Below are 16,574 nucleotides of genomic sequence, written 5' to 3'. Positions count from 1 at the left end.
AAAGATATAGAAACTAATTAACTCTATGGCTATGTGATATCTGAAAATGTGTAAATTTTTATTCATCAATTATAATTAGGACGCATACATATGTGGGCACAAAATAAAGGTCGCCAATGCATATATCACATGATCACACATATTACTTAATGAAGAATATGAACACATCCCTTGTGACCTAATTAAATGAAACCCTCAGAGACACCTGTACAGGGACAATATGTGTTCAATAAGATAATTAGCTGCTAATTAAAAAGCTATTTGCCATATAGGAGACAATACGATTTAAGACGCCACAAAAAAAATCTTTAAGGATCCATTTGTTCACTCTCTATAAAAGAAAAGCATTTGACTTTGGGTTAAGCTATATATATCTATAACAGCTGTCACATTTTAAATACTTTTTAAAAGAAGATGCAAAGATTTATTCTACTAATGAGCTGGAACAATATAAATGCAGGCTTTGAGTCTAACATTACGCTGTAAGTTTAAGATAATCGCACTGGATGTGTATGTCATATTGTCTTTACGAATGCAACCATTGCTTGTGCTTTCGGAAATTAAAACAAGTACCATGAGACAATTTATAAATACGCTGTCATTATAGTTTACACTCGCTCTAATCATGTAGCTCCAGCAGTATAGGCAGCAGCTAAAATGAACTTTGTCAAAAAGACTTCTGGTATGAAATAGCAAAAAAACTGCTTCTGACAGGTCTGCTTTGTGGAGCTCATAAAACGTAATGACAGCTAACCACAAAACAACATTTAAAACAAGTACTCCTCTACTCGGGTTACCTCATTTTGCTGCACACAAACTACAGCCTCAAGAACAATTATCATTCAGTGGGCTACTCTCTCATGTTCAAAAGATAAGCCAGTCATTTATCCATAGCATCGTGCCAGAGTGCCGTCATTTGGTGCAATCTGCACTACCTCCCCTGGAGACGCTCATTCTGTATTTCATATATCAGAGAAAATTGCATTAAGGATGTGTGTGCCGGCAGTGTGCTGTCAGGAGGAGTAGCACTTGTTTTCACTGGCCTCGTCAACCTGCGAATGCACAATGTGCAGCTTCGGTCTAATGCAATCAAGCTCCCACAATTCAAAACAAAGCAGATGGGGCTCCAAAAAACACTTGCCGAGCACTGAGGAAGCGGATGAGGATGGTTGCAGAGAGGAGAAAAAACAGATATGGCATCTCTGAGAGCAAATGCAGCACGGTCTTTAGCAAGCCCGCTCGGCGTTACCCATAATGCTCTTCTCTGCGGTGAGCTGGTAAACTGCTGGAAGGCTGGGTGTAAGAAAAAGTCTTCTCCAATGCATTTAGATTTTAAGTTTCAACATAAAGGACTAAAAATGTAATCAGAAAAATATTTATAAAAAAATAAAAAATAAATGTAAATACATACATACATACATACATATATAAATTTAGAGAGATAACCGGCAATTCAACTAACTGAAATTGTATACTTTTGTAAAAATTTAAACTATATTTATGTAAAAGTTAATATCTGATGTAATAATGACCAAAAATTCCTTTTTTAAGAAAATAAATAAAATTAATTTATAAATAAATAAATAAATAAATACATTTAGAGAGAGAGAGAGAACAAGCAACATAAAACTGAATTTCTATATTTATGCAAAAAAAATTATACTATATTTATGTAAAAGTTATGTGAAAATTATAAATATTGTGTATTATGTTATGCATAATTATATATATATAAAATGTGGGATTTTTAAAATACCTTTTTTAAAGAAAATGTCTAAATAAATCAATTTAGAGAGAACTGGCAACCCAATGTATAACTGAACTTCTATTAGGGCTGCTCGATTATGACAAAAATCATAATCACGATTATTTTGGTGAATATTGTAATCACGATTATTTAACACGATTATAAGTGGGCCATATGACCAAAACTTTAAATGAATGATTTATTTAAAGATAGCGATAAATATGAATAATCACATTTTTTTTAAAAAGAGAATAATCTTCACTGTAAGAATTAAACTTAATTTGTTACTTAATAAAGCTACAAAAAGTCCTTCGGTCTAGAGCAGTGATTTTGTCTTTGTCTTTTGTTGTTTGATTGATATTAAGCACCCAGTCGAAAGCAGGAAAATATCCATTGTTGGCCTTCTGGAAAGTATGTTCATTTACTGTGCATGTACTCAATACTTGGTAGGGGCTCCTTTTGCTTTAATTGCACAGCCCTGTCACTTTAAGAGCTGCACGGATCCAATTTACTGTTACACATGTATTTTCATTCTTACGTGAATAATCACTAAGTGGGTAAGTATTTGACCGTTTAGGCGTGCACCTTGAGCTAAAAGTTTACTACATGCCCGTGTTCTGTTCCGTCTCTGAGCTCATACACAGTTCGCGCTTTTAAAAACATGAATTATTCTAATCAACATTAATAAATCAAGCACGTCCCATTTTGCAAAAGTCATGTTACATGATTTTACTGATTTGCACGTGAAATTAGGCTTTTATGGAGGAGTGAAAGTGCACCACTAAAGATGGGGCGGAATGGGGCGCAATAATCGTTTTATCTCGATAATTGTACACTCTAAAAAATGCTGGGTTAAATATAACCCAGCGCTGGGTTAAAAAGGGACAAACCCAGCTATTGGGTTGTTTTGACCCAGCGGTTGGGTTCAAAACAACCCAACCGCTGAGTCAAAGCAACCCAATAGCTGGGTTTGTCCCTTTTTAACCCAGCATTTTTTAGAGTGTATTTTCATAATCGTTGGAGGCCGAAATCGGAATCGTATTTCGATTAATTGCACAGCCCTAACTTCTATATTTACATATTATAAGTTCTAACGTGTAAAAATGATAAACAACTCATGAGAAATATTTGACTGATACATGGGGATTCATATTTGGTGAGATAATTGTGTGAATGCAAGTCCAGTCAACTAGAATTACGTTCGCTTGAACAATCAGACATTCATAACAAGAGATTTGCACAACTCAGGTAATTATGTTTGTTGTCAGTTCTCCGCTCTACCTCGCTAGCCCATTTGAAAAGATCCGTTAGAGACACTTCATCTAATTTCCTGTCAAAGCTGCACAAAAGAAGTGGAATAACGCGGTATCGCAGCAGAGAGTTGGCGCGGGTGCGCTCAGTGCGGGTCTAGCGTATGATGGCTTTGCATTAGCACGCGCCAATTAATATCTGCGAGCAAGACAGCTTCCCTTTTCTATCAGCCACCTGTCCGTCAAAAAGGAAATAATCATTAGATTCTAATAAATCTGTCCGCCATGTCAATGTAGCTGCCATGCAAAAATGTGCTAGTCTTAGCCCCGGGGTGCCCAAAGACCTGTTTTTCGTTATTCGCTGTACAGTTGAATGCACACACTATTGGTGGAGTAACTTCAGGTGTGTATTGTAGGTGGGGTTGAGAGGGGAATTATGGTACATATCAAGCGGGATATTTCGGCAGTTCTCCACAATGCTGCCCATCAGGACAACGCTGCAGGGCATTCTCACCAGCATGACTGGCAGCTGTTTCCTGCCGGACAGGCCACGTAATCACAGCTCACGGAACGGTGGTGCATGGCTTGCGTGTCTGGGGCTCTGGGAGTTGTGTGAGAATGGCAGGTGAGAATTTGAGGGTGTGTTCAGAGGAACCAGCAGCCCAACTTGTTTTCCAAGACATGCTTGCACTGCAAGATGGCAATATTTGCTTTTTGGGTTTATTGAGGACATATACATGTAGTAAAGGCTGACTATTTGTTGATGCCCTCAATAAACCCAAGTTTGTGTGTGTATATACAGGTGCATCTCAATAAATTAGAATGTCGTGGAAAAGTTCATTTATTTCAGTAATTCAACTCAAATTGTGAAACTCGTGTATTAAATAAATTCAATGCACACAGACTGAAGTGTGTCTTTTTCTTCCACACTTTTTCCTTCTACTCAACTTTCTGTTAACATGCTTGGATACAGCACTCTGTGAACAGCCAGCTTATTTGGCAATGAATGTTTGTGGCTTACCATCCTTGTGAAATGTGTCAATGATTGTCTTCTGGACAACTGTCAGATCAGCAGTCTTCCCCATGATTGTGTAGCCTAGTGAACCAAACTGAGAGACCATTTTGAAGGCTCAGGAAACCTTTGCAGGTGTTTTGAGTTGATTAGCTGATTGGCATGTCACCATATTCTAATTTGTTGAGATAGTGAATTGGTGGGTTTTTGTTAAATGTGAGCCAAAATCATCACAATTAAAAGAACCAAAGACTTAAACTACTTCAGTCTGTGTGCATTGAATTTATTTAATACACGAGTTTCACAATTTGAGTTGAATTACTGAAATAAATGAACTTTTCCACGACATTCTAATTTATTGAGATGCACCTGTATAAACTGAGATGTGCAAATTTTGAGAGTTGAATTATAAATGTATTTTTAATTTCAATTTAATTCTCGAATTAAAAATTATGCAGCAAACAGGACACAGAATTTGAATGTAAGGAAGTAGAATTTAAATTAATTGAAACTTTATAAAATGTATACTGTATAGCTAAATTTATAGCTAATTACAGTATAGCTAAAAAAATTTGATTGATAAAGCCTTGTTTGAAGCTTGACGTATAGAATGATAGAACGATAGATAGATAGATAGAACGATAGATAGATAGATAGATAGATAGATAGATAGATAGATAGATAGATAGATAGATAGATAGATAGATAGATAGATAGATAGATAGATAGATAGATAGATAGATAGATAGATAGATTGATCGATCTGTGGATGAACACAAATTTTGATAATATTGGGGGAAAAACGAAGAGGAACCGAACAAAGCATATTCACCACAAAGCCAAAAAATCCGCCTACCTCATTATCTACAATAACACACAATCCCCTCCTACGCACATTCACCCCCGAGGCTGCACACCCCTCCATACATTATTGAACAAAGGCAGGGGTCTTCACAGCAAGGGACTCAGGAGGGAGGTTAAAACAAAGGTTTTGTTTCAGCAGCACTGAACCTTCAGAGGTTAGAGCCCCAGGTTGGCCAAGGACATGCATCAGGACGGCCGCATGCCTGTGAACTCCTGCTAATGAAGGCAGCTCAAGCTGGTAAACAGCACAGGGTGGATGTCACAAGCATACATTACAATACATCACTGTCTTCCTCAGGCCAGGGGGCTTCCTCTGCCCACCTGGTGCCACGCTGACATGTTCAGGGACTACAGCGCTGTAGGAAGAGGGAATTTAAACAGATATTACTGATGCTGAATGCAGAAAGGGTAAGTATTATAGCTACGGTTAAACATAGTCAATGGCACTAGATCTTTTCCGCAAACTTATTCCGACCAAGAAATGGCCACTTAGTCTCCACAAATGGTTGTGGAGAAAACAGCAAAACAACAGCGGAACAGTCTTCTAGTCTGCAGTTTTAGAAATGATTTGGAAATGAGGATAAGAGTGGGTGTGGAAGAGAGATAGAGTTATATAGCAAAAGATACGCTCAGACAGGAAGGTGGTTGTTTTCAGGTCAGTGAGCTTGTTAGACGTAAACGTAAGCAAATGAGTGAATGAGAAAGAGAGAACATGACAACCTGATGAAGGAATAGAGGAGCTGGAGAGGAGAAGTGGAGATAGAAATGCAAATGATTTACTTCTAAAGCATGCAAACCTAAAACCATGAACACTTTGAGTGTACAGTATACTGTATGTATCTAAAATCTGATTCAAGATACTGATAGAAAACACCGCTGAACACTGACCACCCTAAATATTCAAGCATCAAAACAAAGGTTCAATACAGATAAATTTTTACCCCTGCACATTAAAATGTCCTGATTAATTAGATTTTTTACAAGCAAAAAAATTATGACTTTCATACATTTTTACCATGATTTACAGAAGACACCCACTAAAATGTAATTCTGTGTTCATAGATAGATAGACAGATAGATAGATAGATAGATAGATAGATAGATAGATAGATAGATATACGTTTTACCTTTGAAAGATCCCTGAAGTTGCCGGGAACTGTGAGGTCCAGCTCTTCTGACTCATAGTTTGTGAGGACCCATGGGAAAACAGGATACTGGTTCAGATCATTGTATGTCCTTCCTGAAAGAGTAAAGAGTAAAAAAGAGTGACTACTGGTTATTGTGTTTGTCTCCTGGTGAAGGAGCGTGAGCAGACCCTTACTAGGACATCATAAATTAATTATTTAATAACATGATTGACGACATGACTCCCTCATTTATAAAAAGGAAGAAACAAGCGTGTTGTGTGCAATGACAAACATCGTATCCCACTGCGTGCTGAGATGATAAAAAACGACTCAGGTTTCCATAATAACATGTACAGTAATAGAGTTCTCAACAAGATGAACAGGCAGATGTTGGTGTGGTTGTCTGTCACAGAGCCTAATGACTGTATTACAGCAGAGGAGGGTTAGAAAAGGTTTGGTGGTACTACTTTCTCGGTTAAAGCTTCCTGAAAGTAAAAATTGTGTGGTGAAGTTGTGGCGTGGGTGTAATTAAAGGCATGCAAATTCTTCTAGAAGATAACACCGTACCCTTGACACCCCTCCCTGTGGCGCAGTCAGGCCTCTACTCTGATTGGCCAGAGAGTTGTGGTAACTATGGAGACCTATATGAAGTATCCATGACTGAGCACATATGCGGCAATGCAATAGACACCAGATGTGGCTTTGTCTTTTTCTCCTTCCATTTCTCTCTCTTCATCGTTCCTTATCTCTCTGTCTCTCTCTTTCTGCCCTGCGCCTGTTTCCTTGCTACTAGGAATATGGATTTCAGATGGTAAGAACTGTCACAGGAGAACCAATCATAAGAAGAGAGCTATAAAATGGCTCGTCTCTTTTCTAAATGCACTATAATTTCTCTCAGATGACAGTCTTCACTGGGCAAGACTCATAAAAGGCTATAGATGCTAACTTATTAAGTGGACACTATCGTTCTGTTTATCTATCTATCTATCTATCTATCTATGTTGTACAATATATGTAGCTGTGATGTCATTTATTCATTATTAATAAATTACTATTTTTTAAATTAGTTTTTCTCTATATATAAAGTTAATTATTTTATTTTGCTTATTATCCCTCTATAGAATAAGTTAAGAAAACATAAATTAGTTGAAGTAATTTATTGCATATAATTAATTTATAGAACATTTATTTAAATACTTAAATAGTTGATTACTTCAATCTTACTCATTTATTTTAAATTATTTAATTCAATTTTTTATTTGCTCTCTCTCTCTTGAATAAATTAAGAAACATAAAATAAATATATTTGAATACTGAATAAAACATTTATAAATAAATGTACATGTACTTTTATACATTTTATACATTGTATATACATAAAATGTATAAAACTTTATATAAATAAATACATTTAATTATTGAATAAACAAATACATATATAAAATTTAATTATATTTAATTGTAATTTAACTGTAAGTTCATTTATATGTATTTAGGATATATATTTCATTTATATTTATTATTTAATTATATTATAAAATGTCATTATATTATTTTACATTTACATAATTTCACTTACATTTAATTGTACTTCAACTGTAATTTCATTTATATTTAATTGGGAAATTAAAAATAAATAAATCTGAATATTGAATAAACTTAAAAGTATAAACATGCATGCATACTGTATATATAAACAAAGTTTGCGTGTGGGTAGATTCTGCTCCAAACTTATATATATATATATATATATATATATATATGGGATTTTCTATGAAAGAAAATAAACCTTAAGCTTTTGAATGCACAAAAAATATATATATATTTCAGGGAAATGCCAATCTGATATATAGCCCTGTAATATTGCAAAGGTGCTGGCGTGATTTGTGCTGCTGTGTGAACAGAAAAGTTTCCAGATTGTCTGGCTACCACTGTGATCTGGAGCTGTAAGGACGCCACTGAAGCTTAGCCATGCTGATATATAGAACCTCTTAAAGAAGAGATACACTGGGGCTATTTCATCTTTACAGTGCGATTACTCAGACAAGGACTGGAAGTCTGGTATTTCCTGTGGAACTCGGGGAGGGCACAAATTAAAGCTGATCCTGACCTTAGTAAAAATCATCTGCGGTGATGCTAACCCACAGGGGCATCTCAGTTCAGATAACTGCCTGAGAATGTGAGTGTGTGTGGAGGGTGTGGAGAGTTTGACGATCTGGGCTTTGGTTCTGGGTTATTCAGGCCTGTCATGATGGTTGGAGATGATAGCGTGTGTGGACTAATTACCAGACCCATCACAAATGACTGTCATTAATCTTTCTCTTAAACAGCCACCTCTTAGAGAGTACAGATAAAACACTTCCATGATTTATAAAGCCCTCAAGTGGTTTAATACAATATGAACAGTTTAGTTTTAATGCTGTTAATTAAACAAACGTGGCATTAATTACCCTGGTATTTACCCTAATATACATTTTTATTTATTCTCTTTCTCTCTCTATAAATGTATTATTAATATAGATTTTATTATACTGTATATATTAAATATAATTTTTATTAGTTCAATTTCAATTTATATTTTGTATATTTTTATCTCTCTATCTATAGCCTAAATTATGATTACAATTGATATATTATTACTGCTGATTGTTTTAAGTAATATTACTAGTTATACACACACACACACACACACACACATATATGCTGGTGCTGCTATTATGATGAATGTATTATTATGACTAATTATAGTAGTTTGTGGGGACAAAATAATAAAAGTCAATTTATTTAAATTATAACTATTATAGTTAATAAAAATAACTATATTAGAGAATAAAATAAAATAAACAATATATAAAATAATATAAAATAAAATAAAAAATAAAATAAAAAATAAAATAAATAAATGGGGGCACAGTCTTGTTATTCTTATACAGTCACTGATACTAACGAAATCCATCCCAAACCCTGAGCATAATGATCTTGAGATAGGCCGGGTCTAGGATGAGGTAGACTTGATTAACCAGGTTAATGCCACATGGTGAAGTGGGGCCGAGAAGAGGAAAAAGGTTGAGATGAGGGGAGGTTGAGCTGACAGGACTGAGGCCTGGGTGGAAGATGTTAATATCACCGCAATAGTGTTTAATTAGGAGCGGACCGGCTTCACATTAACACCCCTCTCTCGCTCCTGTCGGTGGGCCCGGACTTCACTGACACCTCTGTCAGCACAGGTCATTACCACTCCTGCCTTTAATGAATTTTACCCCATTCCAACTCTGCCTTACATCTAATTAGCTGACAATAATGTTTCGAACTCAAGCCAGAGCTAAATATAAATATGCATGAATATGCAGCGCAAGCAGGGATGACACATTTCAGTGTCAAGAGGAGGTGTGTGTGCGCGCGCGAGAGAGTTCTCACTAGTTCACATCAGAGACTTTGCAACAGAATATTTCAACTCTGCACACACTCACAGAGCCACACTAATTATCCCAAAGAGTCCACGGCTCTCACATTTGCGCAACAATAGAGCATCTGAGTATTAAAAGAAAATATAGCTTATAAATAAATAATGAGGGGAAAGAGAGTAGATTTCTGTCAGAGGGTCTTTTTGTTTGAAAGGGGAAACTGATAATACCAAAAAATAATAATAAATAAATAAATAAATAAAATAAAATAAGTACTGGGCAATGATTAATCGCGATTAATCGCATCCAAAATAAAAGTTTTTGTTTATATAATATATGTGTGTGTACTGTGTATATTTATTATGTATATACTGTATAAAGACACACACATACAGTATATATTTTGAAAATATTTACACGTATATATATTTATATTCATATAAATTATATTATATATAAATACATTTAATATATAAACATAACATATTTTCTTAAATATATACATGCATATGTGTGTATTTATATATACATAATAAATATACACAGTACACACACATATTTTATGTACACAAAAACTTTTATTTTGTATGCGATTAATCGTGATTAATCGTTGCCCAGCACTAAATAAAATAAAATAAAATTTTGCTGGCAACCTACAAACACTGATCAATGGAAAAAATTATCATCCCTATCAAATCAAGAGTGTTGAGCGTGATTGCAAATAGTCCAAAATGCTTTCATTTAAATAACTGGTTAGCCATGCCGAGCAAATAAGATCTGACCTGCAATGGTATTGAGAAACATCAGGTACTCAAAGTTGGAGATCTCCCGTCTTTGCCAGCGCTGAGTCATATTAGATGACTTGAAGAGCTGACGAGGGGTAGCCAAAGAAATCCGCCTGCAAAAAAGCACAGAACTGTACCAATAAGTAGGGCTCAAGTCCAACTCGACATTTGCTTTCATTTACTTTGATTATTGTGGACTTGGCTTGTTCCGCAGATAGATTATAACTCAAAATATGACATTGTATCATTTAGCTTAAAAAAAAGACAAAAGAGTACACCAACTCACACACGCAAGGCTGTCACGCTCTTTACTGTGGTGTGTAATGAATGCATCAGTTCCAGCAAAAGAGATTCTTTGCAGATGACCATAATGCGCCTTTGCTCTTGAAGTATACGCAGCACACATGCTAAAAATATGAGAACAACAGAGATTTCTGGTGCAGCGCCTGAATCAGACCTCTCTCAGGCATTCTTATCCACGTGTAGGACTTGTCTTTTATTTGTACTTCTTACGTGTTTTTTTTTATAATTATGTACACCTTCCTTGCACTTATTCTGATTAAGAACAAAAGAATACAGAAAAGTACTTCTTATTAGCCATGATACCAGAAATGCATTAAAATTATATGCACTCACATTTAGCTGGGGTAGTGTGGCATACTGAAATGTACAATCAGTCATCATTACTGCATCATATCTGCTAAATTAAAAGGGTCCTATTATGCTTTTTCACTTTTTCAACTTAAGTTAGTCTGTAATGTTGCTGTTTGAGCATAAAAAAGATCTGCAAAGTTACAAAGCTCAAAGTCCACTTCAAAAGGAGATATTTTATTTAACAGAAATCACTTTTCAAAAACTACAATGAACGACTCGTTTGGACTACAACGCATATTTTCTTGGATTTGTGATATCACAAATATCGACGAATGGGACGAGACCTGGTTGAGATGCACTAGAGAAGGCAACAAGTATTTTAACTATGTCGGAGACACGCTAGCTTTCCCAATGCAGACGAACTTAGAGTGGTTACAATCATCCGGGATTAGATCGCACTCAAATTGATTGATTTTGACATTTCCCGACCAGGCGCCGAGTGCTGCCAATCACAACACACGCTGGCCCAGCTAACCAATCACTTATTGATGCAATGGACAAACTGTACATTTTCTGTTAGAGCTATATACATATCTAGAGCACCAAATATTTTTGCAGACATGAGTCGAAGTGGATTATAGTACATGCAGTTTGCTGAAAATATCTAAATAAATAATAAATATCACTACAAATATATATTGTAGTGATATTATATATATATATATATATATATATATATATATATATATATATATATTGTATATATATATATATAATATCACTACAACTGTATGTGAGTATGTATATATATATATATGTACTGTATATATTATACATATTCTATATATATGAAATATCACTAAAATACTAATGTGATGTATTTAATAATAATAAAAAAAAATTATAATAATAATAACAGTAATAATAATAATTTATATAACAATATTACAACTATAATGCTAATATTTATATTTTTTTCCTTTGCTTTTAAATATTTAACTTTACACATTTATATCGACTGAAAACTATAGAAAACAACAGACAGTCTTTGTGATTTAAAAAAAAAAACTGCTAAACCATATTGTGTTTTCCAGCATATTTTTCATATATTTGCCAATGCTTTTTGCCAATTTTTACTAAAATGTTTTCTTGGCTAGTTTTAATTTTAGGCCAGGTTTGGTCTATCTATCTATCTATCTATCTATCTATCTATCTATCTATCTATCTATCTATCTATCTATCTATCTATCTATCTATCTATCTGACAGACAGACAGACAGACAGATTGGGTTGCTATATTTTTAGTTAGTTCTTTACAATCAATCTCTACATGTTAATGCACTTATTATGACTAGCATGGACTTAAGTTGAAAGCCCCAACAGAATGTGGGATCATTTGGTAGGTTCAGTCAGGGACAAACATGCAAAAACACCCATGCCACAAGTAACTACCTCTACCTCAAAGTATTCCAAACAGTTGCACAGCAAAGGAGTACATTCAGGATCAATCGTTTCTGACATTTGATGTGGTCATCATGCTAAAGTTTTAAACAAAATAAAGACCAAGTAAACATTGTTTTGAACAATATTTTGAATGGCAACCACGTGCAGGTGTTCCAGGGAACAAGAAACAGACTTGCCTGGCCTGTGGAAGACCGTAACTTGTGCCGACGCCAACGCAAGGAAGACTGTAGACCACCTTCTTCACTGTGGGCTGATCGGGGAAGTTAAACATGACGGACGCTGAGGGAGGGAATGACGTCACATGTTAAACTAGGACCTACAGTACAGTACATCCAAATATGAGTAAACATTTCCACAAACAGTACAAAGACTTCAGAACAGGTAAACAAATGCTGCTTAGCGATCGTTCAGTCTCACACTATTCTCATTCTTATGGAAATAACATCAATTCTTATATAAAGAAAAGAACAAATCTCAATAAGTTAACACAAAGGTATGTTAGTCTACCAAGGCCAATGGGAAGACACTACAGTCTTAAAAATAAAGGTTGTTTATTGGCACCAATGGTTCTATGAAGAACATCTCTAAATGCAGAAAAGGTTCTTTAGAGTCGAAACAGGTTCTTTAGATTTTTAAAAAAGTTCATCAAAATGGTTCTTTTAGGAGCTGTTCACTGAAAGGTTCTTTTGGGAACCAAAAATGGTTCTTCTATGGCATCACTGCAAAAACACCCTTTTGGAACCTTTATTTTTAAGAGTGTATTTTGCACAATAAAGAACTATACATCTGGGGGAATTGGCTTAAAAGCTTTTTAGTTGAATTTTGATTGGTTTGATATCAAATTTCACACTCAGATTCATACTCTTCTTTGACCTAAATATACATGGGGTTGGGGGAGTTAACCATAAAAGATTAGATATGATTAGTTAATGCATTAAATATCATGAACTAATAATGAACAATACTTCCAATAATGTGTTTACTTAATTTCTGCATATGCCCTACTAAAATAGGAAGTTATACACTACTGTTCAAAAGAAGTCAGTTCTCGCTATTAACAAACCATTAACTATGACCTTTGCCTCATTAAACTCCTAATTTGCTGCTTATTAATAGTTCGTAAGGTAGTTGTTAAGTTTAGGTATTGGGTAGGATTAGGGATGTAGATAGAATATGGTAATGCAAATTATGTGCTTTATAAGTCCTAATAAACAGCAAATATGTTAATACTGCTAATAAGCAACTAATTAATAGTGAAAAATGGTCCCTATACTAAACTGTTACCAAAAGATGTTATGACCCCAACTTTTTTAACTGTAGTGTATGTTACGTATGAATTAACATTAGATTAACATCAATGCATTATGAACAATCACAAATTGAATGAAACTAACCCAGATTAATAAATGCTGTCAAAAACTGTTCATTATTAGTTGATGACACCTAGTAATGCATTAGCTAATCTTAACAAACTGAACCTTATTGTAAAGTGTTACCAGTCAAATCTGGTCATCCATTTTGAAGCAGATTTTCAGGAAAATATGTATAAAATCTGTCACTGGGGCTGCACCTTTTCAAAAGGTACTAATGTGTAACATTTTGGAATTAATATGCACCTTTAAGGCACTAATATGCATCTTTTGGGGTTAAATAAGGTACAAAAGTCTACTCTTGTGAAAAGGTAACTTTGTGTACCTTTGAGTGCAGGACTTCTTTGTTATTAACTAACTAGATACTTTGAGTGGCCATTGTTTTTGCATTCATAAAGTGGTAAACATGAGGCAGTTTTACTTCTGTTGGCCATGAAGATCTCCAGCGCTGTGTTCTGAAGCAGGAAGAGCCTGGTGAACACCGCTCGGATCTCGCTGAACATCCATTTGCCGTGAAGCCCCTCGGAGTAGACCAGCACCTACGCACAGGCGAAAGAGGAAATAGATACGTTAACCGAACGGCAATCCAACAGATTTTCCAGACTGTTTTTCAATACGTTGTCACACATGTTATGATCGTTGCTCGGGAAACACATTCTGTAGTTGCAGTTTGATTGTCACTCCAATCATCGTGCCATGAAGCCACTTTGACGGAGCACTGCGAAACATTCCATTCCCGTCAAAAATGCTGGATGGTATCCATTGAGTGATGGCAGGCCAGGCTTTGATTATCTCAAAATGGAGGCATCTCTAAAAAGACGCTGCTTTCTGTTGATGATGCAAAGGCCTGTCTTTCTACCTTTTTTTGACACATCTTTCTCTTGTGGGGCCGACGCTCTCACCGTGCTGTTGGAACACAGTCCCTACGGGCGTAAGGCGGGCGTAAATAATCAATACTAACACGGGGCCGGGGCAAGAGGGGGATCATTAGTGAGCTTCTCCTCGGAGACCCCTAGGGACCTCAGATGCTGGATCAAGAGCTTCATCTTGACAAGTGAGAATGAGCCAAACTCCTTCCCCACCTACCACCACTTTAACAGACCAAGAGGTACACATGCACACACACAATCATATGCATACACACAGACATATTCGCACACTTCAAGCCCAAGAAAGAGAATGCCTTGTGGCTTATAGATAAGAGCCCCTTCTGGGTGGGTGCAGAGGTGAGGAAAGGTTCGGGACATTGTGTACAGTAACTGTGAATGGGAATGGGGTAAGGTTAGCACCTAAAGCTGATAGAGATACCAAAAGCTTCCACCAATCAGACCGGCCTTGCTTAATTTCTCTCTGGAATAATGTTCAACGCTGACACCGAAGAGCCTCCTGTCACTTCCGGGTCTCTGGGGCTTAATTAAAAATGGATTATATCAAAATGCTCACCATCCACCACCATAGGTGCCCTCACTCCATACAAACCAACAACAACAAAGATATACAGATAGGTTTGCCCCCTCTTTGATACTGTATATCCATAGACATCAACTCAAAAATCTGTCGTAGATACAGGTTGCATGTAAAACAGTGGATTGGTAATTAGAACTATATTTGGGAAATTCAGTATTAAAAGCTTTCCACGTGAGAGAACAATGGAGAGAACAGTAGCAAAAAAAAACATTTTGGAATAAAGAGAAACCATCATGTTCAACAATCTGGGGGATCTGAAAACACAATAATAATATTAATATTCATATATTAATGACAAACAAGTAAAAATAGCAACATTAATAAAAATTACTATTGATAATGATAAAAACAAATGTGCATTATTAAGCATTATAACAAGAATGATAATAAGGTTTGCATTGCACAACATCAGAAAGACCAGGCCCTTTCTAACGTTGCATGCTGCACAACTTCTTGTCCAGGCCGTTGTCGTTTCTAGGCTGGACTACTGCAATGCTCTTCTGGCTGGACTTCCATCAAGCACAATCAAACCTCTACAAATGATTCAGAATGCAGCGGCATGACTGGTCTTCAATGAGCCCAAAAGAGCCCATGTTACCATAAAAAAAAATAATAAAATCTCTCTTTATTTATTCCATCTCTTTCTAGCTTGTACTTATTTGAACAATGTCTAGAAACATGGTATTACAAGCACTTCCTGTGTCTGTTTGCCTCTTTAAGAAGAATCGCTTTATGTATCCCCCAATTGTAAGTCGCTTTGGATAAAAGCATCTGCAAAATGACTAAATGTAAATGTAAATGTAATAATAAATTATTATTATTATTATTATTATTAATATAACAATGACAAAACAACCAACCATAAATAATACAAAAACTATTATTAATGATATAATAATGATAAAAAGTATACAAATTTGAATGATAATAATAATAATAATAATAATAAATATTTATGCCTCTAACAAATAAAATAATTACATCAAAATAATATTAATAATAATTCTTATTATTATTATTATGACAATGACAAAAACAATAATATATAATAATAATAATACAATTATTATTATTATTAATGATAATGATAAAAAATTATAAATGTTTTAATAATAATAATAATAATAATAAATGTATGTAATAATGATGATGCTGATAATGGTTAATATTATTATTATATTAATGACAAGCAAATTAACCATATAAATATTAATAAAAACATGATTATTAATAATAAATGATAATAAAAAAATACTAAAATAATAAATAATAATAATAATAATTACAACAACAAAAATAATATTATATGCTGAAAACAAATATGTATTTATACAACAATAAAATGTTGTTATTATTATCATTAGGGTTTTAGTAATTAATAACATAATAATGATTATACTACTAGTATTACTACTACTACTAATAACCAATAAAATTGTTAAGAAGAAAAAGTAGTTGTTTTATATCTGAACAAAATGTGACAGGTGCTC

The 16,574-nt window shown here is 34.7% G+C and overlaps 1 pseudogene; it reads right to left on the bottom strand.

Annotated features, from left to right (window-relative positions):
- LOC107587887 (neurobeachin-like) overlaps nt 1-16,574 on the bottom strand; it is a 258,279-nt pseudogene that overhangs the window by 50,686 nt on the left and 191,019 nt on the right.

The sequence above is a fragment of the Sinocyclocheilus grahami genome, unplaced genomic scaffold (assembly GCF_001515645.1).
Source record: "Sinocyclocheilus grahami isolate Dianchi unplaced genomic scaffold, SAMN03320097.WGS_v1.1 scaffold6.1, whole genome shotgun sequence".
Classification (NCBI taxonomy): domain Eukaryota; kingdom Metazoa; phylum Chordata; class Actinopteri; order Cypriniformes; family Cyprinidae; genus Sinocyclocheilus; species Sinocyclocheilus grahami.
Note: the sequence above shows the minus strand (reverse complement) of the source record. Positions and strands in the feature narration are given on the sequence as shown.